The following is a 26,996-nucleotide window of genomic DNA, read 5'->3' as shown; positions in this document are numbered from 1 at the left end:
GATTGTTTCATTTGTACCATTTTTTTAGATTCCACATATAAGCGATATCATATGATATTTGTCATTCTCTGTCTGACTTATTTCACTCAGTATGACAATCTCTAGTTCCATCCATGTTGCTGCAAATGGCATTATTTTGTCCTTTTTTATGGCTGAGTAATATTCCATTGTATATATGTACCACATCTTTATCCATTCCTCTGTTGATGGACATTTAGGTTGCTTCCATGTCCTGGCTCTTGTAAATAGTGCTGCACTGAACATGGGGGTGCATGTATTTTTTTTGAATTATGTGAAACCAGTTTAAATTTAGACAAATAGCAGAGAATGACCTTAACAGCAAGTCTGAGCATTCAAGTATGGAGGTCTTTCTCTACATAAGGGAAGATAGAGGATGCCTGGTCTTGGAAATTAACATTATGGTTGAATGCTCCCCCAGAGTGTAATGAGCAGAGAACCAAGAAATACACGCCTGTGCTACATTTGTTACATGCACGGCCTGGCACTTGATGAGTGTTCCATGAATGTAAGTCCCTTTCCCTTTTGCATTTTACAAAATATTTCCACACCTCATTTTGTTTACTCTATATATTGAAAAGAAAATCCCAAGGAATAAACTGTTATCATTCTCATTGTACTGGTACGTAAGAATCTTTACATGCTGAAGCTGAAAATGACTAGACGATTCTGCAGTTTGGTGTCTCTAGCCTCAGTGTTCTGGGTTTGCACTCTCCCTGTAGGAATTGATCATGTGTTTCTCTGGCCATTGAGTTGTGATAAGAAAGATTTTCCTGCTTGGAGTCCAAACTGAGCATGGATCCCACATAAATAAAGACCCATGACACTTTTTTGGGGGATTGGTTTTGTTTGTTTGTTTTTGGCTACGCCACACGGCTTGTGGGGGCTTAGTTCTCTGACCAGGGATCAAATTCGTGCCCGTTGCAATGGAAGCACAGAGTCCTAACCACTGGACCACCAGGGAATCCCCCCATGACACTTTTTGCCATTGAACTGAGCTGAGGACCCTACTGACTGTTAATCCCTTTATCCCAGGGTTGAGTGGGTGACATTTTGTATTACAAAGGTATATATACCAGTGCTTAATTTGAGAGAGTTTCCAAGAAAGTCTCATGGAAAGTCTCAGACATGAGGTGGAGTTTCTAGACCTGACATCATTGTATTAATATAAGTGAAAAAGAGCTTTGAAGACATGAAGAAAGCAAAAGCATGACACGACCATGTCGCACAAAAGAGATGGGTCTGCCAACAGCATGAAGAGAAACTGGAAGGAGACAAATTTAACTAGATTTTCAAAGTTCAGATGGTAGGGGATGTTGACCAGGAAGATTATAAATTTTGACTATAACCTATTTAAGAAGCATTTGGTTCTTAAGAAGGGAGAAACTATTTACAAGTAAAACCAACATAATCTTGCCTAAGACATGGTTTTGTGCCTTTACTTCAGGTTCCCTCATTTTGCGAAAAGGAAAGGGTGTTGCAGGAAAGAGAGTGGGGCACGAGAGGATGGCCATGTCCCAGGTCTCAGGTGAGTCCCGAGATGGCCACCAAGTGTGGGTTCTTGGCTTTGTGCAAGAAAGAATTCAAGAATGAGCCACAGTAAAGAGAAAGAAGATTCATTCAGGGAGAAACACAGAGTGTGAGCCATCTCAGAAGGTGAGAAAGGCACCATGATATGGAGTTGTCAGTTTTTATAGGGGTGGGTAATTTCATAGGCTAATGAGTGGGAGGAGTATTCCAGCTATTTGGGGGAAGGGGTGGGGATTTCCAGGAATTGGGCCACCACCCACTTTTGACCTTTTGTGGTTGGCCTTGGAACTGTCATGGTGCCTGTAACTGTCATTTAGCTTGTTGATGTGTTACATTGAGCGTGTACTGAGGCTCAAGGTCTAGTGGAAGTCTGGGACCTATTTGGTTCTAATCAGTTTATGTCTTGTTCTCAGGCTATGTCTTTCTTTCAAAGGTTGTGCCCTTGCCCCCTTCCTGTCTCAAGGGGAGGAAAGCATAATGACTAAGTAACTCGGGAAGAGTGACCCCCAAAACAGTACAAGTGAATTGTTCTTCCCTTGACTAGTGTTTGACAAGAATCCTAGAAACCAGGAAAATTTCCTTACTGTATTAAATTCAGACCCTTAACAATCAGAATAATTAATCTGAGTATCATGAGATGGTTGAGTAAAGCCCCCTAATCTCCTTTATATAATCACCTATAAAAAACAGAATGGCATTTTGGGTAAGCCAGAATACCTGCAACACAAATTTAAATACACCTGTATTAGATCCAGTACCTAATATCATCACTAACATCTATATTCTATTTGTTCACTCAATAAATATTTATGAATTCCCTACCATATGCCAGACACTGAGGATACAGTATTTGCAAGACAGATATGATCCCTGACCCCATGGAACTCGCAGTCCCCTGGGGAAAACAGGCATTAAATAAATAATTGCATTTATTTTTACCTTTATAACTTTGTAAAAAATGAACAAATATTTTTTGAAGTTTTATGCTGGGTGTAGGAGATACAAAGATAGCTGTCTACAAGGAAGTTTATAGAACCCATAAGATCTGAAAATCCTATTTTAGAATATGGCATGGTGAAGGACTGAACATAAAGACCCTGATCCAATAGTTCTATGTCTAGGACTTGTCCTTATGTGTTAACATGAGATCTGGATTTTAAAAAAAGAATTCCCTTGCATTATGGTTTAAGCCTTTTTAAGGCAATGTAACTAGAGGCAACGGTAAACTGATCATACTGCCCTCAGACAACATCAGAGGGACTATTTCTGAGTCATCAGACAAATACAATAAGAACATATCCCTCTCAAGTCCATCTCTCTAAAAATAGACCAGGACAGTCTCAAAGCACATATTCCTCCATTGATATGTACTTAGAACTTTTAGATTTCTGGTCCCAATTTTGGAACTATATGGTCATTCATTGCACCTATTAGCTGACAATCATTATTTCAAGAAATCCAAACGCCAGAACTGGTAATGGTCCTACTAGGACTTCAGTGATGTGAGATATAATATTTTTATTTAATAATTTTAATCATAAATAACCTAAAAATTCACTCTGGGCTCCTCCAATTAAAAGAAAAGTATAAAACTCAAATAATATTTCCTAAAACATTCCATGGTCTCCCAAATTTGGAAATGTGTATTTAAATAAAATAAAAAATTTAAAACAAATGCTCCATGGAATGCTTTTGTTAAAAATTGGTGGAATCAAGAGAGAAAAGTGATATATGTATAGTGTGCCAATAAACTGGCTTTCTGAAAACAGAAACAAAGACGAAATTCTGATTTGAAGTCTTTGTTGACTTTTTTGGTATGAGTACTTGCACCATGGCCAACTTCAAGCTACCAACCTGAAATCACAGAACGTACAGTTGTGGAGAGATGTGCACAATTGGCTCTCAAGAGCCTGGGTAAGCCAGCTCCAGCACCCACTGGCTGTTCCTGAGGGAAAAAATAAATATTAATTTATTTTCTGTCAGAGAGGCCAAAGACTCCATCTTTTCTGATGTAGTTCCTAGAATATCCAATTTGGGGAATTATACTTAATGTTGGTTCTAATACTTTATAAAACGAAAGATTCCTTTTATAAACCTTTTCAGTGCTGCACACTTTGATGTGATTTAGGTTTAAACATAGCAACCAATTTTCCCTAATGAGAAATATAGATAAAGATGTGACTGTTTATTAGTAAGACAGTGACATTAAAAAGATTTGTGCTACTTGGCAGTAAAAGCATTTCTATTCCTTTGGTTGAAGTAAATTTATAGCACTCTCCATGACTGTCCACCAGATGGCAGACATTTCACGGCAACTTTACAAATAAGGCACATCTGCATTTCTGCAAGGCTGAACAATAATTTTTGAAGATGCTAAAGGAAATAACGAGCACATTTGGATAAACAGCAATACATGCAGGAGCACATTTGCAACTTGGATTATACTCTTATTTTTCCCCTCTGTTTGGGGTTCCAGAGGGTATTATCCAACTGATCTTTCCTGATATTTTCATTCACGGAAACCTCTGAACTTGGCTAAAACTGAACTTTTGATCTTTTCCTCGCCTCCAATTCCACTTCTCTTTCAGCCTTTTTTTCCAGCTGCTCATTCCAGAAACCTGGAAATCATCCTTGATAATTTCACTTTTGTTATCTTCCATATCTAATCTGGCATCAAATTCTACTGATTCTTATCTATCTTATCTATCTATAGCCTCCTAACTCATCTTCTTTCTTCTTTCCTCCACATAACAGAAACAGCATTGTTTTTAATATGTAAATCAGAACATGTTATTCTCCTCTTTTTTTTTTTTTTTTTTTTTTTTTTTTTTTTTTTTTTTGCGGTACAGGGCCTCTCCCTGTTGTGGCCTCTCCCGTTGCGGAGCACAGGCTCTTGACGCGCAGCCTCAGCGGCCATGGCTCTCGGGCCCAGCCACTCCACGGAATGTGGGATCTTCCCGGTCCGGGGCACGAACCTGTGTCCCCTGCATCGGCAGGCGGACTCCCAACCACCGCGCCACCAGGGAAGCCCGTTATTCTCCTTTTTAAATCCTTCAATGGCTTAAATAATAATTTTTTCTTTAACTATTGACTTATTTTCCTTTAAAGTAATTTACTTTTTACTTATTGTAGTAAAGTCTCAGAATGAACTAGTAAATGTGAGCAGATAAAAGGCAAAGCAATAAACTACAAAATCCCACTACTTGGGATACAACTACTTGGTTCTGTGGTGTAGTGCAGATGCTCCCAACAGAAAATAAGTTGTTACTTCATTGTCCTCAGGGTCATAACCTACATGCCACCTACTACAGGAAAATTATCTGCTTTTCTACCTCAGGGAGATGAAAGGCAGATCTTAAGATCCGATTTTGAAGAATATAAAATCTCTTGAGAGAAACTGTGATAGGAAATTTGATATGATGGTTAGATCTGAAGACAATAATATTAAGTGCTTCTGATTAGAAAATGTTGAGATAAATCTGCTTCAGCCCCTTGGGAGGATTCTTCAATGTTTTGGCTATCTACGGCTATGTAACAAACGTGCCTCAACTCAGTTGCATGGAATAATTGTTTATATTTTATTATTATCTCTCACAGTGTTGGGGGCTGACTGGGTCCGGCTAAGCCTAGTCTCCTGGGGTTGCAGTCAGACTGGCTGGGGCTGGAGTCATCTTGAGGCTTCCTCATCCACATGCGTGTAAAAGGATGTGGGCTGTTGGCCGGGACCTCAGCAGGGGCTTTTGGCTGGAACATGTATGCATGGCCTTTCTTTGTGGCCTGGGCTTCCTCAAAATAACTGACTGATGTGGGAACATAAAGGTCTAGCCATCTTGGCCCAACCTGGGACAGCTCTGGAGAGTCATTCCAGCTCCAGAGCTCCCTGTGGCATCAGCCAAGGCTGTCATCAGGACTGCATCACAATTCGACTTCTCCCTCTGTCCACTCCAGCTTCCTTCCCTTCCCTTCTCTTCCATTACACAGGTGCTAATCCCAAGGTACTCCTTAACAAACATCATGCACACTCACTCAGTCTTCAAGTCAGTTCCTGGGGAACCCAGCTTGCAACAACACCGGGACTGTAAACACAGTAAGGAAGGCTAGCTAGTGAGAGCTAAATGAGCTGTAACTATATGATGGCAGTCAATGTTGGTGCCAGAACTTCCATCTGGGGGCATCGGGAGCAGTACTGTCTTTTGTGTACTTGTGTGTGTTTGAATATATGGGGGGTTGGGGGGAAGGGAATTCACTTTGGGGACTTATTTCGAAGTTGCTTATCTAAAAGTATACTATAACTTAGATTGTATATTTATTTGTACGGCTTATCTGGGCAGCTGATGGAGATGTAGGGATGAGAAGAAAAGTCCCTGCATGCACATACACATCCCCCCACCGCAGCTACTCTTAGGATGACCACCCAAGTTTGGCTGAAAGAGTTGAGACATTCTCTGGAAAGTCTTGTAAAGAGCTGAGGCGCTTAGCATTGTTGTTGGTGTTTTGTGGCCAAAGATGAGCAAGAGACTCGTTATGGTGAAGAACCAGAGCCTGCAGTGTCAGGGCTGGTGGAGGGCACAGGAATCAGTGCACTCACTGCTTGAACTAGGATCGTCCGGTAGGAAGAGTCACTCGATCACTTTAAGAAGCTTTTTGGAGACTGGGAATCAACCAAAACTCAGAGCTTCAAAACCCATTATCTCCCAAATATTAGCATGGCTTACTCCCTTCATTTTTTTTTTTTTTTAGATTTTTGTCAAGTGTCACCTTTTCAAAGAGGCTTCCTTGAACATTCACTCTATTTAAACTAGCACTTCTATCACTCTCTCCCTTTATACTGCTTTTATTTTCCTTTATGTTGCTTATGACCACCTGACATAAATTTATGCACTTTTTATTGACAATCTTTCTCACTAGAATATAGTCTGTAGAAGGGGAAAGAATTTGTCTATTTTGTTGATTACTGTATACCAAGAACCAGACAATAGCAAGAACTTAATAGGTATTTGTTGACTGAAAGAATAAATGGGCATTATCTTGAGTAATCAAAATTTTTCCAATTCTCTATCTTCTGGTAGAAATTCCAAACTCCCCCAGAGATGGAAAGCATAGGCAACAGCAACTTTTTACTGAATGTTTCCTAAATGACTTTTATTTCATATTTGCAAACTTAACAAAAGAGAGTACTATGATAAAATAGGTAGAAGAAAATAGATCATTTGGGTAAAAATCAAATATCCAGACTCATCCTTGGGTAAATTGAAAAGTGCTTCTTCTCCCCTGGTTCTCTCCTTGGCTCTTCTCATAAAACAAGATAAGGCCATAGCTTCTCAGTGCTTATAAGCTTGAAAACACACTTTTAACTTTTTAGTGGAGATTTTGTTCAACTCAGAATTACATTTAGCATATGAACTTGTTTCTTCCAAATAAATTAGTTGAAATGGAAACATTTCAGTGCTGTCAGTGCTATCCTGAAAACACCAACTGTCACAAACAGGTGCTGATAATGAACCTGAAATGTATTGATACAGAGTACATTATATTTACAATATAATAGGGTGACTTTACCTATGAAATATATAAATGCAATCACCTGGGATAGAATCATTTTTCAAGAATTTGCCTATGAGTTGGAGAGGCATCCTCCAGAGTCCTGGGAACTGCCCTCTTTCTCCATATTCTGGAAATTAGGGGCTTACATTCTCAATCCATATAAAGATATATTCTTCCTAAACTTGAACACTCTTCCCCTCTCTCATCCTGGGGACCAAAGTAAGCCAATGAGACTTATTCCCTGGAGATTTGGAACTGGGACCGAAGATTTCAACTGTCTTAAATTCTAGGGAGGGAGTTGTTGATGGTGATATTTTCTGCCCCATGGTCTGGAGAACAGAGATAGCCAGTATGCAGGAGCAAAGAAAAATGGAGATCTGAAGGGGAAGCAGAGACCTAGGATGGAGAGCCTCTCCTGATTTCCCAGTGGTGCTTGAGCCCTGGTTCCAGTTGACTATCAGGGTCCTGCTACATCTCTGCCCTTGGGTTCTGTGAGACAATTTAATTCCTCACAGCAAGTTCCTTTCTTCCCCTTTTGTGTAGCTTAGTTGGCTCTCTATCAATTGCCACCAAAGATTCTAACAAACATGCTTTTTAAAAGTAAGTTTTAGGCCTTGCCATTTTCTCTCTAACTGCCCCTGATTTTTCAGAAAAGCAAAGAGGAAAAGAGGTTTTTTCTTCTCTTACAGACAAGCAGACACTGTTCAATAACATGAAGGTTAGGATTAGGGTTTCTGTTTGTATGTTTGTTTGTTTGGCCACTACATGTGGCTTGCGGAATCTTAGTTCCCTGACTAAGGATTGAACTTGCGTCCTCAGCAGTGAAAGCATGGAGTTCTAACCACTGGACCACCAGGGAATTCCCAAGGTATTTCTAATAAAGGGTTGAATCTAGGATGTTCGCAAAAGTACCAGTCTTACTTTCCTGTTCAGTCTGGAGACACCTGTAAAAATATATAAACTTGTGCTGTTTTCTGTTATTATAAAACTGGCTTAACAAAATACTTATACAAAGGAATCTTTTAAAGACAGCCAGACTTGAGGAGAAATTGCTGCTGTGTCCTTTGAAAAGTTCCCTGTGACCTTCACCAGCCTGCAGTTCTAATTGGTTATCTTAATAATTTGCTCCCTAGTAATTATTTTAAAACTGACATCTCTACTTTTTAAAAGGTAACTAAGTATTTATGATGTTTCTTTGTTAAGCCAGGAGAAGAGTTTTAGAATGTCCTTTTTTCTCCCTTTGTGCACAAATAAATAGCACACCTCTGACTTTTCTCACTCAAACAAATAGGTGAGAGCTTTTGTCTCATTAACTGGGACTAGTCAGGGTTGCAACTACTTCCTATTTTAAACCCATTCTTATCACTAACATCCAGTTTATTTTAATACTGGGGAAAATATTTGAATCCCATGGGTCTTTATTTCCTATTATTTGCCAAACAATATTAAAAGATGAGGGTTTTCATTTCTGTAATGTAAACTTACTGCTTATCAGGATCCTAGGGGCTGTGCATAAGTGCTACTTGAAGAAAAAATAATTTGGTATCTGAGGTCTCCTAGGGGAGCAGAAAATGCTCTGTAGAATCATTTTGTGAGGAAAACAAACCCACCTTTTGTTGCATGTCCAAATAATATTAATCTTATCTGGTGTGCTTGAGTGGTGTCTCCCGGATTTTAGAGATCTGCTGTTCCAGGGTTGTTTGATACATAGCCCAGGTCTGGGCAACACAAAGTGAGGAAGGGGACTAACAAGTTGCTGGTGAATTGGAACCTTGTATCTTTGATGAAATTAGGCCAGGGTATCCCTTAAACTAAAGATGCCTAGGGTTTCCTCAAATGTTTGGTTTTTTTGCCATGTTTGTGCAAAAAAATGGGCTTTGCTTTCTCTCTTCTTCATTACTCTTGGTCCATACTGAGTCACCTACCTATCACATTTCTGCCAGGCAATTAAAGCACAAAATATTGTAATATATGTGGGGAAATCTTGGCTTACACATTATATACACAAAGGTAATCCGATTCACAAGCTCTAATTTCTTCATTGTCTTCCAATCCATATAGAGAACTCTCTTTACTTTTCCTGATTTCTTAGGAAGTGAGATTTCTTTCCTTCATTGTTTTTCTAAGTTAACTTTTGGGTTCAGAATGAAGTTATTTTACGGCAGCTTGTAACCTCCTATATATTTATATTCTTTTAGTCTCTCACTCATTGAAGCTTCTCATAACCAGTCCCTCATTTGCCTGGGCATGTAGGCTCTGGACAATTCCCTTGATTTTTTCCTTTATAAAAACAATTTTCCATTTGTTGGATTCTCAAGGCCACGTTGCTAGTAGATGAGAAAGCCAGAATTCAAAACCAGGCTGTCTCTTTCTTGAGCCTGGAATCAGTCAGTGTAGTATATTTACTGAAGAATGGACATGGGATGGGGATGAAGCATAGGACTGAGGATAGGAGAGAGGTTCCAGTACACTTGTTCCAAACACCAGTCCAAGGCTCCTCATGGAGTGGGTAGGGTACCATAGGCATATCAATTCCAAATCTCTATACTTTCTTCTTGTACACATTTAGGTCCTCATGAAAATAGAATTTTTAGGTAACCTATTTTTCCAAAGTTCCAAAAGTAAGGCATGCAGATTGATACCCACCTCCCAACCTGGCAAACACACTCAAGAACATGTGTGTGCGTGTGCGCACACACACACGTCAATTCTCTGTATGTAATTAGAGCTTTAAAAACTTCCAATGTGCAAACTTCTGTCATTGTCAGTTCTTTCCCTCCCAGGTCTTCCCAGTTCCTGCTTATTTCTTCCAGTAATACTTACATACCTGTTTCAGTTATAATTGCTCTGTAAAAAACCACACCAACTTAATGGGGTAAACCAACAATCATTTTATTATTTCTTAAGGTTTCTGTGAGTCAGCCTGAAGGACTCTCATGCTAGTGACATCAGACAGTGACTGAAGCTGTAGCAGCAGATCGGAGCAGGGAGCAAGGTGGACTAAAGCACCTAGGAGCTGGATGGTCATCTCTCCTTCTTCAAGTAGTCTCAGGGCAGCGGCTGCCACAAGTAAGTGCTCAGTAAATGGTAGCTCTGAAAATTACTAGCTCCATGGAAAAACCCAAAGTGGTTTTTAAAAAATATTTTTTTATTTACTTATTTGGTTACATTGGGTCTTAGTTGCGGCACGCGGGATCCTTTGTTGTGGTGCACAGGCTTAGTTGCCCCGTGGCATGTGGGACCTTAGCTCCCCGACAAGGGATTGAACCTGCATCCCCTGCATTGGAAGGCAGATTCTCAACCACTGGACCACCAGGGAAGTCCCCCCAAATTGTTTGAAGATGGGATTTTTTTCTACCTCCACAGAAAATAATTGGGGAAATGTTACCCAGCTTGTGAACTTTTGTTTTTGTCATTATTAATTAGCACTCATATAACTTAATGCTCTTAAATGGCCTGACAATAATTTATTTGTAAGTTTAATACCACTCCTGACAGAAGGTAGGTGCTACAACAATGTAGAAACAAGGAGAGCATAATTAAAAGAGCATATTAAAGATACAAGTAATTTGAATTACTCAAATTATGAATCTGAACACTGAACTAAAACTGTGGGCTGATGGTGGAGGGAGATATTCTTCTTCCAGCCTTACGGGCTACCATGACATTCCCTCACCTGTTGTACATGGATATCCCTTCAGAGAAGGCCGGAATTGCTTCATTTCCACCTAAGAATTTTACAATATTCATCTAGTGTCTTTAAATCTTTACAAGGTATTACATGCTGTCTCAAAGATTTATAAGTGCTGTTGACTGAATGTTTGTGTTCCCTCCAAAATCCATATGTTGAAGCCCTAATCCCCAATGTGACGGCATTGGAGATGGGGCCTTTGGGAGGTAATTAGGTTTAGATGAGGTAATGAGGTGGGGTTCTCATGATGGGATTAGTGTCCTTATACGAAGAGATCAGAGAGCTACTAGCCTCCCCATATGAGGATACAACAAGAAGGCAACCATCTGAAAATCAAGAAGAGGGACCTTTCTAGATACCAAATCTGCCAGCACCTTGATCTTGAACTTCCCAGCCTCTAGAAATGTGAAAAATAAATGTCTGTTGTTTAAGCCACCTAGTCTATGGTATTTTAACTGCCCAAATTGACTAAGACAATAAGGAAATTAAATATTTAGATTTAGAAATGCATTTTCCCATAGAAAACTTGATTTAAATAATAATTCACTTCTGAGGGGAGGCCACTGACTGAATTCATAATGTAGTTGAAATAGCAAATATTTTTAAATGAAAAGGCAGTGTTTTAAAAACTGTTGGAATATTGTTTTTCAAGAAAACAGGAAAAATAGGCATTAGTCTGTGGATCAGGAGCCCTGGGTTCAGTCTTCTGCTCTCTACTGTCTGGCTATGTGAATCTAACCAGGTCATTTTACCTCTCCAGCCCTCAATTTCTTCATTTTGTAAAATTAAAGAGTAAAGGAGGTTGCAATAAAAGCATACTTTAAAAAATGTTCTTCCCATTCCTATACCCTCTAAAAGGAACTGAAAGAAGCTAGTTAGAGAAGGAGACTCCATCTACACTGAGACTAAGAAAGGCCCTAGCCTCATACACAAACTGTAAAGAACTTTATCCGCAAAGAGCATCACTAGAAGTAAGCTAGCCGAGAAGCCAGGTTCTGTTGCTCCTGGACAAATGCAAACTATGGAGATGAGACTGAGGCACCACTAATCCTACCCAGTTTAGGGGAATGAGGGCTTCAAAGGATGAGTGGGGTTCAGAAAAGATAGCAGACTTCCTGCTTTGAGTCATTCCCTGCTAAAAGTCTCCAGGAGGTAATGGCATGTCCAGAAATTCTATTTAGGGTAAATTAGAGGCTGCAGACTGGTTAGAAGAGAAACCTTAAAGCTGATTTTGCAAAGCACTGTATATCAATCAGACTGAGGGAATGTCAAAGGTCAACATCAAAGAATTGGGGAGGGGGACACCAATGAAATTGTGGGACCAGGGTACTTCAGCTCTGCCATTGCCAAAAATAATGGGACAGGAGGAGGAAAGCTTGAATAAAGGAGAAATTTATTATTATTTTTTCTTCTTAGAAACTACTTGGAGGGTAGTAGAGGGAAAACATTGAAGACCCAAGCTCAGAGCACCTGACAGCTGTGCCATCCTTTCTGTCTCACTTGGTGTCCTTAGGGAATTAGGATCATGGAAGTCTCAAAGTTAACCTATCTTGTAGTTTATTCTTGTCTAATGACTGGACGGAGAGTTTTGCAGGTTTTGACAGGGCTCAACAAAATAATTCTTACTGGTACAGGCGAAGAGTGAAGCCAGAGTTCCAGCCCCATCAGGGTTACCACTTTGGCAACTGGTATGAGCAGTAGCACAGCCATTACTCTCTTTGTGTGCAGTGGATGGATGCACGTGAGCCCTCTGGACACCCAGCTGAAACTTTGGTTACTCTGACAAAACCACAGCTCTGACTGAAAAGAAAGATGAAGACCCACTAGAGCTAACTAATGAGAATGTAACCTACTCTGGGAGGTCTACATGAACATCCTTGAGGCCCCAGGTCCACCTGCAGAGTCATCTTGAGCTTTGACCAGAAAACCAACACCTCTGACAAGAAATTGAAGCTGATTAAGAACTATCAGGAAAAAGTAGAGTCTGAACTGAGATCCATCTGTATCACTGACCTGAGATTGTTGGATAAGTACATAATAGCCAGTGCAGCTAATCCAGAAAGTAGTCTTTTATCTGAAAATTGAGACTACTTCCAGTATCTCTTTTGCCTAAGTTGATGATCAAAAACAAACTATAGACAATTCCCAAGGAGCTTACCAAAAGGCATTAGATATAAACATGAAAGAGATGTAATCTACACGCTCAATCCACCTTGGACTGGTTCTGAGCTTTTCTATACTTTACTCTGAGATCCTAAATAACCCAGAGCTTGCCTACACACTGGCTAAAATGACTTTTGATGAAGCCATCATAGAACTTGATGTACTGAATGAAGACTCATACAAAAATATCCTTATCATGCAGTAGCTTAGAGACAACCTAACACTATGGACATCGGACAATGCAGGAGAAGAGAGTGACGTCAGAAAGTGCAGAAAGCTAAATCTATACAGAGTGTCATCATTTTTTCCTTCAAGAAAACTTTTTACCCATCTCCATTCCTCATTCCACTTGGATTCTCTGTAGCAAAGAAATCCATTCAGTGTATAGACTCAACAGTTTGAAATTTTACAATGTATGGACAACATTTCTCAGAGTAAGTGTTTTACTTACATAGATCAATTTCGTAATCGTCTCTTCCTCAGATGTAAATGACAGCTTTAAGTGTTATATAGAATAAAATGGACATTTTAAAACTAGGAAGGGACTTCCCTGGTCATCCAGTGGCTGAGACTCTGCACTCTCAATGCAGGGGGCCAGGGTTTGATCCCTGGTCAGGGAACTAGATCCCACAAGCCACAACTAAGACCCAATGCAGGCAAATAATTTTTTTTAAAAAATTGGAAAAAATGGAATGTAGGACAGAATTCCACTAACATAGGACTCCTAGAAGGAGAGTAAGATTATAGGGAAGGTACTGAGTCAGAGGGTTCCCTCTGCTGGTCAAAAGGTGGCATTAGAGTAGCTTGGATGCCAACTGAAACAAAAGGCAGAAATAAATATTCAGAAGAAAAGGAGTCTTTGGGAGAATGTATGGGGAAAGAGTGTGACTGGTTGTTTATATCTGAATATGTCTTATCTCTCTAAACTGTTCATTGCTTGAAGTACAACTAAAAGTTGTACTGAACCTTTTTGTGCCTTGGTTTCCTCCGTGTAAAATGGATATAAAAGTGATGCCAGAGAGGGCAGAGAGCAGAAGCAAGAAGAAGTACAATCCTGCAGCCTGTGGAACAAAAACCACATTCACAGAAAGATAGACAAGATGAAAAAGCAGAGAGCTATGTACCAGATGAAGGAACAAGATAAAACCCCAGGAAAACAACTAAATGAAGTGGAGATAGGCAACCTTCCAGAAAAAGAATTCAGAATAATGATAGTGAAGATGATCCAGGACCTTGGAAAAAGAATGGAGGCAAAGATCGAGAAGATGCAAGAAATGTTTAAAAAAACCTAGAAGAATTAAAGAACAAACAAACAGAGATGAACAATACAATAACTGAAATGAAAAATACACTAGAAGGAATCAATAGCAGAATAACTGAGGCAGAAGAACGGATAAGTGACCTGGAAGACAGAATGGTGGAATTCACTGCTGCAGAACAGAATAAAGAACAAAGAAGGAAAAGAAATGAAGACAGCCTAAGAGACCTCTGGGAAAACATTAAACACAACACTCACATAATAAGGGTCCCAGAAGGAGAAGAGAGAGAGAAAGGACGAGAGAAAATATTTGAAGAGATTATAGTCGAAAACTTCCCTAACATGGGAAAGGAAATAGCCACCCAAATCCAGGAAACACAGCGAGCCCCATACAGGATAAACCCAAGGAGAAACACGTCGAGACACATAGTAATCAAATTGGCAAAAATTAAAGACAAAGAAAAATTATTGAAAACAGCAAGGGAAAAATGACAAATAACATACAAGGGAACTCCCATAAGGTTAATAGCTGATTTCCCAGCAGAAACTCTACAAGCCAGAAGGGAGTGATACACTTAAGTGTATAATGATAAAAATGATATACTTAAAGTGATGAAAGGGAAGAACCTACAACCAAGATTACTCTACCCGGCAAGGATCTCATTCAGATTCGATGGAGAAATCAAAAGCTTCACAGACAAGCAAAAGCTAAGAGAATTCAGCACCACCAAATCAGCTCTACAACAAATGCTAAAGGAACTTCTATAAGTGGGAAATACAAGAGAAGAAAAGGACCTACACAAACAAACCCAAAACAATTAAGAAAATGGTCATAGGAACATACATATCGATAATTACCTTAAACGTGAATAGCTTAAATGCTCCAACCAAAAGACACAGGTTTCCTGAATGGATACAAAAACAAGACCCATATATGTGCTGTCTACAAGAGACCCACTTCAGACCTAGGGACACATACAGACTGAAAGTGAGGGGATGGAAAAAGATATTCCATGCAAATAGAAATCAAAAGAAAGCTGGAGTAGCTATACTCGTATCAAATAGAATACATTTTAAAATAAAGGTTACAAGAGACAAGGAAGGACACTACACAATGATCAAGGGATCAATCCAAGAAGAAGATATAACAATTATAAATATATATGCACCCAACATAGGAGCACCTCAATACATAAGACAACTGCTAACAGCTATAAAAGAGGAAATCAGCAGTAACACAATAAGAGTAGGGGACTTTAACACCTCACTTACACCAATGGACAGATCATCCAAACAGAAAATTAATAAGGAAACAGAAGCTTTAAATGACACAATGGACCAGATAGATTTAATTGATATTTATAGGACATTCCATCCAAAAACAACACATTACACTTTCTTCTCAAGTGCGCACGGAACATTCTCCAGGATAGATCACATCTTGGGTCACAAATCAAGCCTCAGTGAATTTAAGAAAATTGAAATCATATCAAACATCTTTTCTGACAACAATGCTATGAAATTAGAAATGAATTACAGGGAAAAAACTGTAAAAAACACAAAACATGGAGGCTAAACAATACATTACTAAATAACCAAGAGATCACTGAAGAAATCAAAGAGGAAATCAAAAAATACCTAGAGACAAATGACAATGAAAACACGACGATCCAAAACCTATGGGATGCAGCAAAAGCAGTTCTAAGAGGGAAGTTTATAGCTATACAAGCCTACCTCAAGAAACAAGAAATATCTCAAATAAACAATCTAACTTTACACCTAAAGGAACTAGAGAAAGAAGAACAAACAAAACCCAAAGTTAGCAGAAGGAAAGAAATCATAAAGATCAGAGCAGAAATAAATGAAATAGAAACAAAGAAAACAATAGGCAAGATCAATAAAACTAAAAGCTGGTTCTTTGAGAAGACAAACAAAATTGATAAACCATTAGCCAGACTCATCAAGAAAAAGAGGGAGACGAGTCAAATCAATAAAATTAGAAATGAAAACGGAAAGGTTACAACAGACACCACAGAAATATAAAGGATCGTAAGAGACCACTACAAGCAACTTTATGCCAGTAAAATGGACAACCTGGAAGAAATAGACAAATTCTTAGAAAGGTATAACCTTTCAAGACTGAACCAGGAAGAAATAGAAAATATGAACAGACCAATCACAAGTAATGAAATTGAAACTGTGATTAAAAATCTTCCAACAAACAAAAGTCCAGGACCAGATGACTTCACAGGTGAATTCTATGAAACATTTAGAGAAGAACTAACACCCATACTTCTCAGACTCTTCCAAAAAATTGCAGAGGAAGGAACACTCCCACACTCATTCTATGAGGCCACCATCACCCTGATACCAAAACCAGACAAAGATACTACAAAAAAAGAAAATTACAGACCAATATCACTGATGAATATAGATGCAAAATTCCTCAAGAAAATACTAGCAAACAATCCAACAACACATTGAAAGGATCATACACCATGATCAAGTGTGATTTATCCCAGGAATGCAAGGATTCTTCAAGATACACAAATCAATCAATGTGATACACCACATTAACAAATTGAAGAAGAAAAACCATATGATCATCTCAATAGATGCACAAAAAGCTTTCGACAAAATTCAACACCCATTTATAACAAAAACTCTCCAGAAAGTGGGCATACAGGGAACCTACCTCAACATAATAAAGGCCATATATGACAAACCCACAGCAAACATCATTCTCAATGGTGAAAACCAGAAATCATTTCCTCTAAGATCAGGAACGAGACAAGGATGTCCACTCTCACCACTATTATTCAACATAGTCTTGGAAGTCCTAGCCACATCAATCAGAGAAGAAAAAGAAATAAAAGGAATCCAAATTGGAAAAGAAGAAGTAAAACTGTCACTGTTTGCAGATGACATGGTAGTATACATAGAGAATCCTAAAAATGCCACCAGAAAACCCCTAGAGCTAATCAATGAATTTGGTAAAGTTGCAGGATACAAAATTAATGCACAGAAATCTCTTGCATTCCTATACACTAATGATGCAAAATCTGAAAGAGAAATTAAGGAAACCCTCCCATTCAACATTGCAACTAAAAGAATAAAATACCTAGGAATAAACCTACCTAGGGAGACAAAAGACCTGTATGCAGAAAACTATAAGACACTGATGAAAGAAATTAAAGATGATACCAACAGATGGAGAGATATACCATGTTCTTGGATTGGAAGAATCAATATTGTGAAAATGATTATACTACCCAAAGTAATCTACAGATTCAATGCAATCCCTATCAAATTACCAATGGCATTTTTTACAGAATTAGAACAAAAAAATCTTAAAATTTATATGGAGACACAAAAGACCTGGAATAGCCAAAGAGGTCTTGAGGGAAAAAAACAGCTGGAGGAGTCAGACTCCCTGACTTCAGACTATACTACAAAGCTGCAGTAATCAAGAAAGTATGGTACTGGCACAAAAACAGAAATATAGATCAATGGAACAGGATAGAAAGCCCAGAGATAGACCCACGCACCTATGGTCAACTAATCTATGACAAAGAAGGCAAGGATATACAATGGAGAAAAGACAGTGTCTTCAATAAGTGGTGCTGGGAAAACTGGACAGCTACATGTAAAAGAATAAGATTAGAACACTCCCTAACACCATACACAAAAATAAACTCAAAATGGATTAGAGACCTAAATGTAAGAGTGGACAGTATAAAACTCTTAGAGGAAAACATAGGAAGGACACTCTTTGACATAAATCACAGCAAGATCTTTTTTGACCCACCTCCTAGAGTACTGGAAATAAAAACAAAAATAAACAAATGGGACTTAATGAAACTTCAAAGCTTTTGCATAGCAAAGGAAACCGTAAACAAGACAAAAAGACAACCCTCAGAATGGGAGAAAATATTTGCAAATGAATCAACAGACAAAGGATTAATCTCCAAAATATATAAACAGCTCATGCAACTCAATATTAAAGAAACAAACAACCCAATCCAAAAATGGCCAGAAGACCTAAATAGACATTTCTCCAAAGAAGACATACAGATGACCAAGAAGCACATGAAAAGCTGCTCAACATCACTAATTATTAGAGAAATGCAAATCAAAACTACAATGAGCTATCACCTCACACCAGTTAGAATGGGCATCATCAGAAAATCTACAAACAACAAATGCTGGAGAGGGTGTGGAGAAAAGAGAACCCTCTTGCACTGTTGGTGGGAATGTAAATTGATACAGCAACTATGGAGAACAGTATGGAGGTTCTTTACAAAATTAAAAATAGAATTACCATATGATCCAGCAATCCCACTACTGGGCATATACCCAGGGAAAGCCATAATTCAAAAAGAAACATGCACCCCAATATTTATTTTAGCACTATTTACAATAGCCAGGTCATGGAAGCAGCCTAAATGCCCATCGACAGATGAATGGATAAAGAAGATGTGGTACATATATACAATGGAATATTACTCAGCCATAAAAAGGAATGAAATTGAGTCATTTGTTGAGGTGTGGATGGATCTAGAAACTGTCATACAGAGTGAAGTAAGACAGAAAGAGAAAAACAAATATCGTATATTAACACATGTATGTGGAACCTAGAAAAATGGTACAGATGAACCTGTTTGCAGGGCAGAAGTTGAGCCACAGATGTAGAGAACTAACAAATTGACACCAAGGGTGGAAATCCGCGGGGGGCTGGGGATGGTGGTGTGCTGAATTGGGCAATTGGGATTGACATGTATACACTGATGTGTTTAAAATTGATGACTAATAAGGACCTGCTGTATAAAAAAAAAAAACCTGAGTCTCAGTTTCCACATGTATAAATTGGGGTTATAAAAATGTTTATTTCGGACTTCCCCGGTGGCACAGTAGTTGAGAGTCCGCCTGCCGATGCAGGGGACATGGGTTCGTGTCCCAGTCTGGGAAGATCCCACATGCTGTGGAGTGGCTGGCCCCGTGAGCCATGGCCGCTGAGCCTGCGCATCCAGAGCCTGTGCTCCACAACGGAAAAAAATGTTTATTTCATAGTGTTGTATGGATTAAATGACATAAAGCATGCAAAAATGCTCTGTTTTGGGGTGATAGCTGTACTGCCCATGACCATCCTTAGATTAGAGGTTGAAAAGTAATACCCTGTAGGTTGGATTTGGCTTAAAGATGTTTTGTTTGGCCTTGTATTGGGGGTCCTTAAGACCACCCCCAGGAGGATTCACTAGGAGGAATTACAGGACTAAGCATATAGTCATACTCATGGCTATGACTTTTTATGGTAAAGGATACACAGCCAAATCAGCAAAGGAAAAATCATATGGGATGGGCTTCCCTGGTGGCACAGTGGTTAAGAATCCCCCTGCCAATGCTGGGGACACGGGTTCGAGCCCTGGTCCAGGAAGATCCCACATGCCACGGAGCAACTAAGCCCGTGCACCACAATTACTGAGCCTGTGCTCTAGAGCCCGCTAGCCCCAACTCCTGACGCCCATGTGTCGCAACTACTGAAGCCCGTGTGCCACAACTACTGAAGCCCGTGTGCCTAGAGCCTGTGCTCTGCAACAAGAGAAGCCACCACAATGAGAAGCCCGCGCACTGCAACAGAGTAGCCCCTGCTCTCAGTAACTAGAGAAAACCCACGTGCAAGCGAAGACACAATGCAACCTATAAAAGAAAAAAAAAATCACATCGGGCAAAGTCCAGGTAAACCAGACACAAGCTTTGAAGGGTCCTCTCCCATGGAGTCATACAGGACAGGCTCAACTGCCCCAGCAATAAGTGATGACAACACACGTGAAATGCTGCCAACCAAGAAGCTCATTGGAGACTCGGTGCCCAAGTTTTTTTTGGGAGACAGGTCATGTAGGCAGCCTCTGCCAGGCACATACCAAAATTCCAGACTCCCAGAATGAAAGCAGGTGCTCGGCATAAGCCATATTGTTTGTACAAACAGTTTAGCCCAGTGAGTCCTTCTTATCAGTTCTGAGAATGCTGGGAACCAAATTCAAGTTCCCAGATGCTAGCCAAGGGCCAACCGTGTAGGTAGGAGGCATTTCTAAGGAAAAGCAGTTAGTCCTGCTATGTTAACTCTTTTTTTTGCACAAGCCTGCACAGGGTTTGCCCATGCGGTATTCTTTCTTTCTTTCTCTCTCTCTGTCTTTCTCTCCCTCCCTCCCTCCCTCCCTCCCTCTCTCCCTCTCTCCCTTCCTTCCTTCCTTCCTTGCCATCCTTCAAAAATTAAGAAATTTTACTCAGGATTTCCAACTTCTTGTGAAAAGTCAGATATTGTGGTAAGAATAGATCCATATGCCCAAATGGCAATAATTGTTACTCCCCTTTAAATAAGGCTTAAATTAACCCCAGTCTTCACCACTGTCAATAGTCTTTCCTACAACTGAGTGCCAATTGCCATTTAATGCCATGCTTTTGTGACTCTGGCTATGGGCTGCTTAAACCAAGAGTGGCCAATTGACCAGAGTACAAGAAAAAGGAGAGGCATGTGGAACACCGCTGAGTCATGATAATGAACAATAATGCAAAAGAGTCAAATTCATAAATTCCTGCTGTTGAGGTCCCCACAAATGTCTCAAATCCAGAACTCCTCTCTGGTACTTCCTATTATAGCAATTACTTATGGGTATTTTTGAATTGATAGGACAACCTTTTCATTGTTATTTACAATAAGCCCCTTTAATTTAACTTGAATCAGTCTTTGTTCCTATCCACCTAAAGATTACTGACTGGAATAGTGATAATATAAAGAAGATATTATATATATTTTCAGTTACTACTTTGTAAATTGAAGTCATTATTATCATCAGTGCCAAGACTTGTTAGAGTGGACTAACATATATCAACAGGAAGGTAATAGATCCAATGAATATTCAAGTAGTTCTACTTATCAATGTATCCACTTATTTACTAACTTAACAAAGGTCTACTGAACACCTACCATGTGACAAGATATCAAAATAAAATTTACCATTACATTCTAGCACCTAGAAAAGTACCAGGCATGGAGTTTGGATTTAATAAATGTCTCCTGACTTCATAAATATAAAGTTCACCTATAAGGAGATCAAGAAACCCAAGGATAGAAATAATGAAAATAATTTTGTTTGGTATAAAAACGGGAAACGGCAAGTGATATTTTTACAGGTGTTCTAGATGGTTCTTTCTAAATTCTAGCTATAAAACTGGTACAGAGGCTAGTTACAGAAGACGAACTGAAACTATTCCAAGGTTCCATTTTACCAAAATCAGAGAATTTGAAAAATTCTTTACTTACCTCCATGATAATTTTATTCCTCAGAAGACTGAGGAAGCAATTAGGGGAACTTATACTCTAATAAGTTAATTACTTATTACTAATAAGGAAAAACTGGTTAGTGAAGTATGTAAAAGCTACAAGAATATCAAGAAAAAGTAGTGTCGTATTAGAGTTGGACACTGAGAGTAGAGTTTGAATTTATTAGTATTCTTTTAGTTGTAAGTGACAGGAATCCAACTGAAATTGACTCAGGCACAATTGGATGCAGGTTTTCAAATGAAGTCATCAGGAACCAGTATTTCTCTTTTGATATTAATTGCTTTCCTGTGTGCTGACTTCATTCTCAAGACAGGGTCACCTCACAGTGGCAAGATGACCTTTAATAGCTCTGAGCTTATGTCCTACAAGGCTAGCAACCTCATTAGAAAGAGAGCATCTCTTCCCCAATAGTTTCCAAGAAGTCAATTTGAGAATCATTAGACAGGCTTGTGTTATGGGCCCATCCCTAAACCAATTATGTGACCTGTACAGCGGCTGGGAATAGGTATATACCAGGAATATACTACGTCTGAAACTGAGGAGGTAAAGTCAGCACAAATAGACTGAAAAGGAACAGTTCCATGAAGGAAAATTAAGGGTCCACTCTAAGAATTGGAGGTTCTTGGGATTCATTCATTCATTCAACAACTATTTACTGAGTGCCTAATATGTGTATACCTATTTTAGATTCCAGGTATATATTCCAGTGAATAATATAGACAAAAATTCTTGCTCTATTGGACCTTGCGTTCCAGTTGGGGTGAGGGAGAGAAACAATAAACAGCTACATTAATAAACTATGTCATATTTCAGGTGGTTATATGTGCTGTGAAGGAAAATATCAGGGAAGCGGAATAGAGATTGCTGGGGAGAACGGGTGCTGCAATTTTATGTAGGATTAGCAGAGAAGGCCTCATTTGAGCCAAAGAAGATGAGGGAATGAGCTCTGTGGATATCTGCATAGAGAGGGGTATGTGTGGGTTTGTACCTGGCACAGTGAGCCAGGGGAGAGTAGATGAGGTCAAAGATTGTAAAACATCTTGTAGGCTATTGACTCTGATTTTACTCCGAGTTACGAAGCCACTGGAGAGCTTGAGCAGGGTAGTGACATGATCTAGTTGACATTTAAAAGTGTTGATCAAAGGGAGAGAGCTGGAGATTAGGTAAGAGATTAGTGCAATAATCCAGATTAGAGGTATTAATGGTTTAGAACAAAATGATAACAGTGGACCTGGTTTAAAGAGGTCAGATGCTGGAAATATTTTGATGGCAGTGAACTGCGGGGAGGGAGACATGAGAGAAAGTATCAAGGATAACTGAGATTTTTGACTAGAATGATTGGAAGGCTGGAATTACCATTAACTGAAATGCAGAAAACTGCAGGAGCAATAGGTTTGTAGGAGAACAGGAGTTCCATTGTAGACATATTAAATTTGAGATACTTTCATGATTCAAAGTGGAGATGTTGATAGGCAGTTAACCTATGAGTGTGGGATTCAAGTGAGAGTCCCTGGCTGCAGAGTTATTAGTATATAGATGGTATTTAACACCATGAGACTGGATGAGACCACTTAAGGAGAGAGAGTATGAAGATAAGAGTTCCAAGAATCAGGTGCTACTTCAATGTTTAGATGTCAGGGTAATGATAAGGAATCAGCAAAGGAGACTGAGGCTGAGAAGCAGCCAGTCTAGATAAGAGGCAATCTAAGAGAATGAGATATCCTGGAAGCAAAGGGAATAAAATGCTTCAAGGAGAAAGAGATCAATCTGTCAAATGAAGGGAGGTCAAGTGAAAATAAGGATTGACCTTTGGATTTAACTACATGGAGGCCTTGACATAAGCAGCTTAAATGGTGTAAAGGTGGGCTTCCCTGGTGGCCCAGTGGTTGAGAGTCCGCCTGCCGATGTAGGGGAGGTGGGTTCGTGCCCCGGTCCGGGAAGATCCCACATACCGCGGAGCGGCTGGGCCCATGAGCCATGGCCGCTGAGCCTGTGCCTCCGGAGCCTGTGCTCCGCAACGGGAGAGGCCACAGCAGTGAGAGGCCCGTGTACCGAAAAAAAAAAAAGTGGTGTAAAGGTGAAAAAACCCTATTGGGGTCTGTTCAAGAGAGAATGAGAAGAAAGGAATTTAGAGACTACAAATATTAAAACCAACAATGCAGTTTATTTCTATGTGTTTTGCAATAAGAAGGAGCGGAGGAATGGGGTAGTAGCTAGAAGAAGATATCGAGGTTTTTTTTTTTTTAGGAGAGAAATTTATATGTTGATAGAATGATCCAGTGGGGAGAGGAAACCGATGATGTAGGAGACTGAAGGCAGAATTGATGGAGCAGTGTTCTTGAGGAGACTTGCAAAAACAACAGATGTCTACTACAAAGCATATGGGAGATTTCAGAAAAGCAGATTTCTAAAAGCCCAGAGTAAAGATAACTATGATTTTTATGACCAACATCATTTAAAATGGACAACAGATTAAGAAGAATGAGAGTGCCTGAGGGGTGGAATTCTGATGGAATGGAGAATTCTGGCTTGAATCTAAATTTTGATAACCACTGGCATTCAGACATGCTTACATGTGTAGTATCAGGGCCCAAGTCCTCCATTATTGTGCACGAGGGGAAAAGGAGTCTCCTGAGAAAGAATTCATTCTAAAGGAAGAGAAAGTAGGACTCTTAAGTTTGGACCAAAAACTGGCCAGATGGGCGGGAAAATCAGTACAGCATGGTGTCTGTCTCTCTGATTTAGCTTCTGGCCCAGCCTCTATAAAGCCATGTTAGAGTCCTAGGGAGAGGGGAATACAAGAAATGAAAGCTCTGTTTCAATAAATTATGTAAGATACTAGGATCACAAGACAAACCTATTCTGTGGCTCATCTGTTGATGCTAACACACAAAGGAGAAAAGACTTGATCCTGCTCTGGTGCAGCCTGGCCTCAGTGATTTAAGGACTCTAAAAACTGTCCCACCCCCAACTTTAACATTCAATAAGCCTGCAGTGGAGACCAGCCCTGACGGTTGTGGTAACAACAGAGGCCTCATCACTCTGCAACAGTGGGAACCAGTCTTAAGAGCGGGAGAGATTTTAATTGTTTGTAGCTTTGGAAAACAATACCCCTAGCGTGGATATCACCTGCCGCTGTGGCAGTGGTTGGGCACTATCAAGTAACTTCATGGGAAGCAGAGGCTTTGGCAGCAGGTATCACCAAAGGGGGCCAGGGTAGGAGAGAATCATGGCAGACACAAGTGGTAACTGACATGACTTGTTTATGAGTGCATGTGTCCTACCACCTATGAGCTTCCTAAAGGCAATTGGATGATACTTTGAGAGTAGCTAGAAGTCCCACAATAGAGAGGTAGGGTGAAATCAGAAAAAATACTGTTTATTATTGTTAATATGGTTTCGTTTGATCCATAGGTTGGTGTGCCTAGGGAAACATAGGTTACAAGAAATTACAATCACATATAAAGCTGATGAGGAAGAAAAAAAAACAACAAAACACGTGTGTCTGAAAAGAATGGGCTCTGTTGAGATATATGCTGATGATAGAAAGAGGTATGCACAACCACCACACATATGAAGGAAAAGACTCAGGAAGGAGAAAGCCCAGAACCAGCTGAAGTGGAGGATAACAAAAACAATTCAGTTAAAAAAGCAACAACATTGGGCTTCCCTGGTGGCGCAGTGGTTGAGAGTCCGCCTGCTGATGCAGGGGACGCGGGTTCTTGCCCCAGTCCAGGAGGATCCCACATGCTGCGGAGTGGCTGGGCCGCTGAGCCTGCACATCCGGAGCCTGTGCTCCGCAACGGGAGAGGCCACAACAGTGAGAGGCCCACGTACCGCAAAACAAAAAAAAACCAAAACAACAACATTATGTTTGGAGTAAGAAAATGATGTAATGCTGACAGATGCCAGAGAAAGTATAACTACTTAACTGTTGCTTTACTTCTTCTTCTTTTTTTTAATAAAGAAAATGAAGAACCTAGGGGTAAGACAGGAAAAAAGACACAGACCTACTAGAGAATGGACTTGAGGATATGGGGAGGGGGAAGGGTAAGCTGTGATAAAGCGAGAGAGAGGCACGGACATATATACACTACCAAACGTAAGGTAGATAGCTAGTGGGAAGCAGCCGCATAGCACAGGGAGATCAGCTCAGTGCTTTGTGACCACCTAGAGGGGTGGGATAGGGAGGATGGGAGGGAGGGAGACTCAAGAGGGAAGAGATATGGGAACGTACGTATACGTATAACTGATTCACTTTGTTATACAGCAGAAACTAACACACCATTGAAAAGCAATTATACTCCAATAAAGATGTAAAAAAAGAAAATGGCACTCAAAGGAGGAGGTGGAAAACATAACTAAGCAGGCACTGATTGGATGGTATGACTATGAGAGATCCTCCTCATTATTCCTACTTTTCTATTTTCTGAAAATTTTAGAATGAGTATTATTTTTTTTTACTTAGAAAAAGATTCTTAACAGTTTATTGAAAACAAGGAATTAAAATTAGGCATACATAAAAGACTTAGAGTTCAAATCAATGCTTTAGATAATGCCAGGTCCACAATTCCAGATGAATTATATCCTTAGGTCCTGAGAGAGCACAGATGTGATGATAGGACGAGAGGTGATGGTCCTTAAGGCATGAGAACAAGCAAAGTTGCCAATAGATTATATCTAATGATTTTTAATTTATAAAGCAACTGTATATGCCTAATATTACCTACTATTACCTGCTACATGCTAAGCATTGTGCTAGACCAGGGGTTGGCAAACTATGGCCCGCAGGACAGTTTTAGCTCACTGCTTGTTTTTGTGCTAAGAATGGTAAATTTAATGGTTTGAAAAAAATCAAAAGAAGATTGCATGTCATGTAAAATTTATGTGAAAATCAAACTTCAGTGTCCATAAATAAAGTTTCATTAAAACACATCCACACCCATTTGCTTATATATTGTTTATGGTTGCTTTCATTCAACAGTGGCAGAGTTGGGTAGTTGTGACAGAGGCTTATGACCTGCAAAGCCTAAAATATTTACTATTTGGTCTTTTACAAAAAAAAAAGAGAAAAAACTCACCAATTCTTAGGCTAGACGTATAACTGATGTTACCTGGTGTTATCTCTAATCCATGGCATCTGTGAGCATTTGTATTTCATTACCCTCCAGGTCCTTCCCAGGGAGGTGGGCTGGGTAACCACCATTATCTCCGTGATAAAATGGAAGCTTAGAGCACTTAAGTGACTTGTGCAAGGTTACACAGCTCCTGTGGGACTTATGTTGGCCTTCTGTTCACAAAGCCTACACTTTTTTAAATTTAATTTTTTAAATTGAAGTAGAGTTGATTTACAGTGTTGTGCCAGTCTCTGCTGTACAGTAAAGTGACTCAGTTATACACGTAGAGACATTCTTTTTTATATTCTTTTCCATTATGGTTTATCACAAGAT

At 39.6% G+C, this 26,996-nt stretch overlaps 1 pseudogene; it reads left to right on the top strand.

Moving 5' to 3' along the window:
- The first annotated feature begins 1,238 nt into the window (after nt 1-1,238).
- LOC136131350 (14-3-3 protein theta-like) overlaps nt 1,239-26,996 on the top strand; it is a 53,211-nt pseudogene continuing 27,453 nt past the window's right edge.

This window comes from Phocoena phocoena, chromosome 11 (genome assembly GCF_963924675.1).
Source record: "Phocoena phocoena chromosome 11, mPhoPho1.1, whole genome shotgun sequence".
Lineage (NCBI taxonomy): Eukaryota > Metazoa > Chordata > Mammalia > Artiodactyla > Phocoenidae > Phocoena > Phocoena phocoena.
This window is presented reverse-complemented; position numbering and strand designations above follow the sequence as displayed.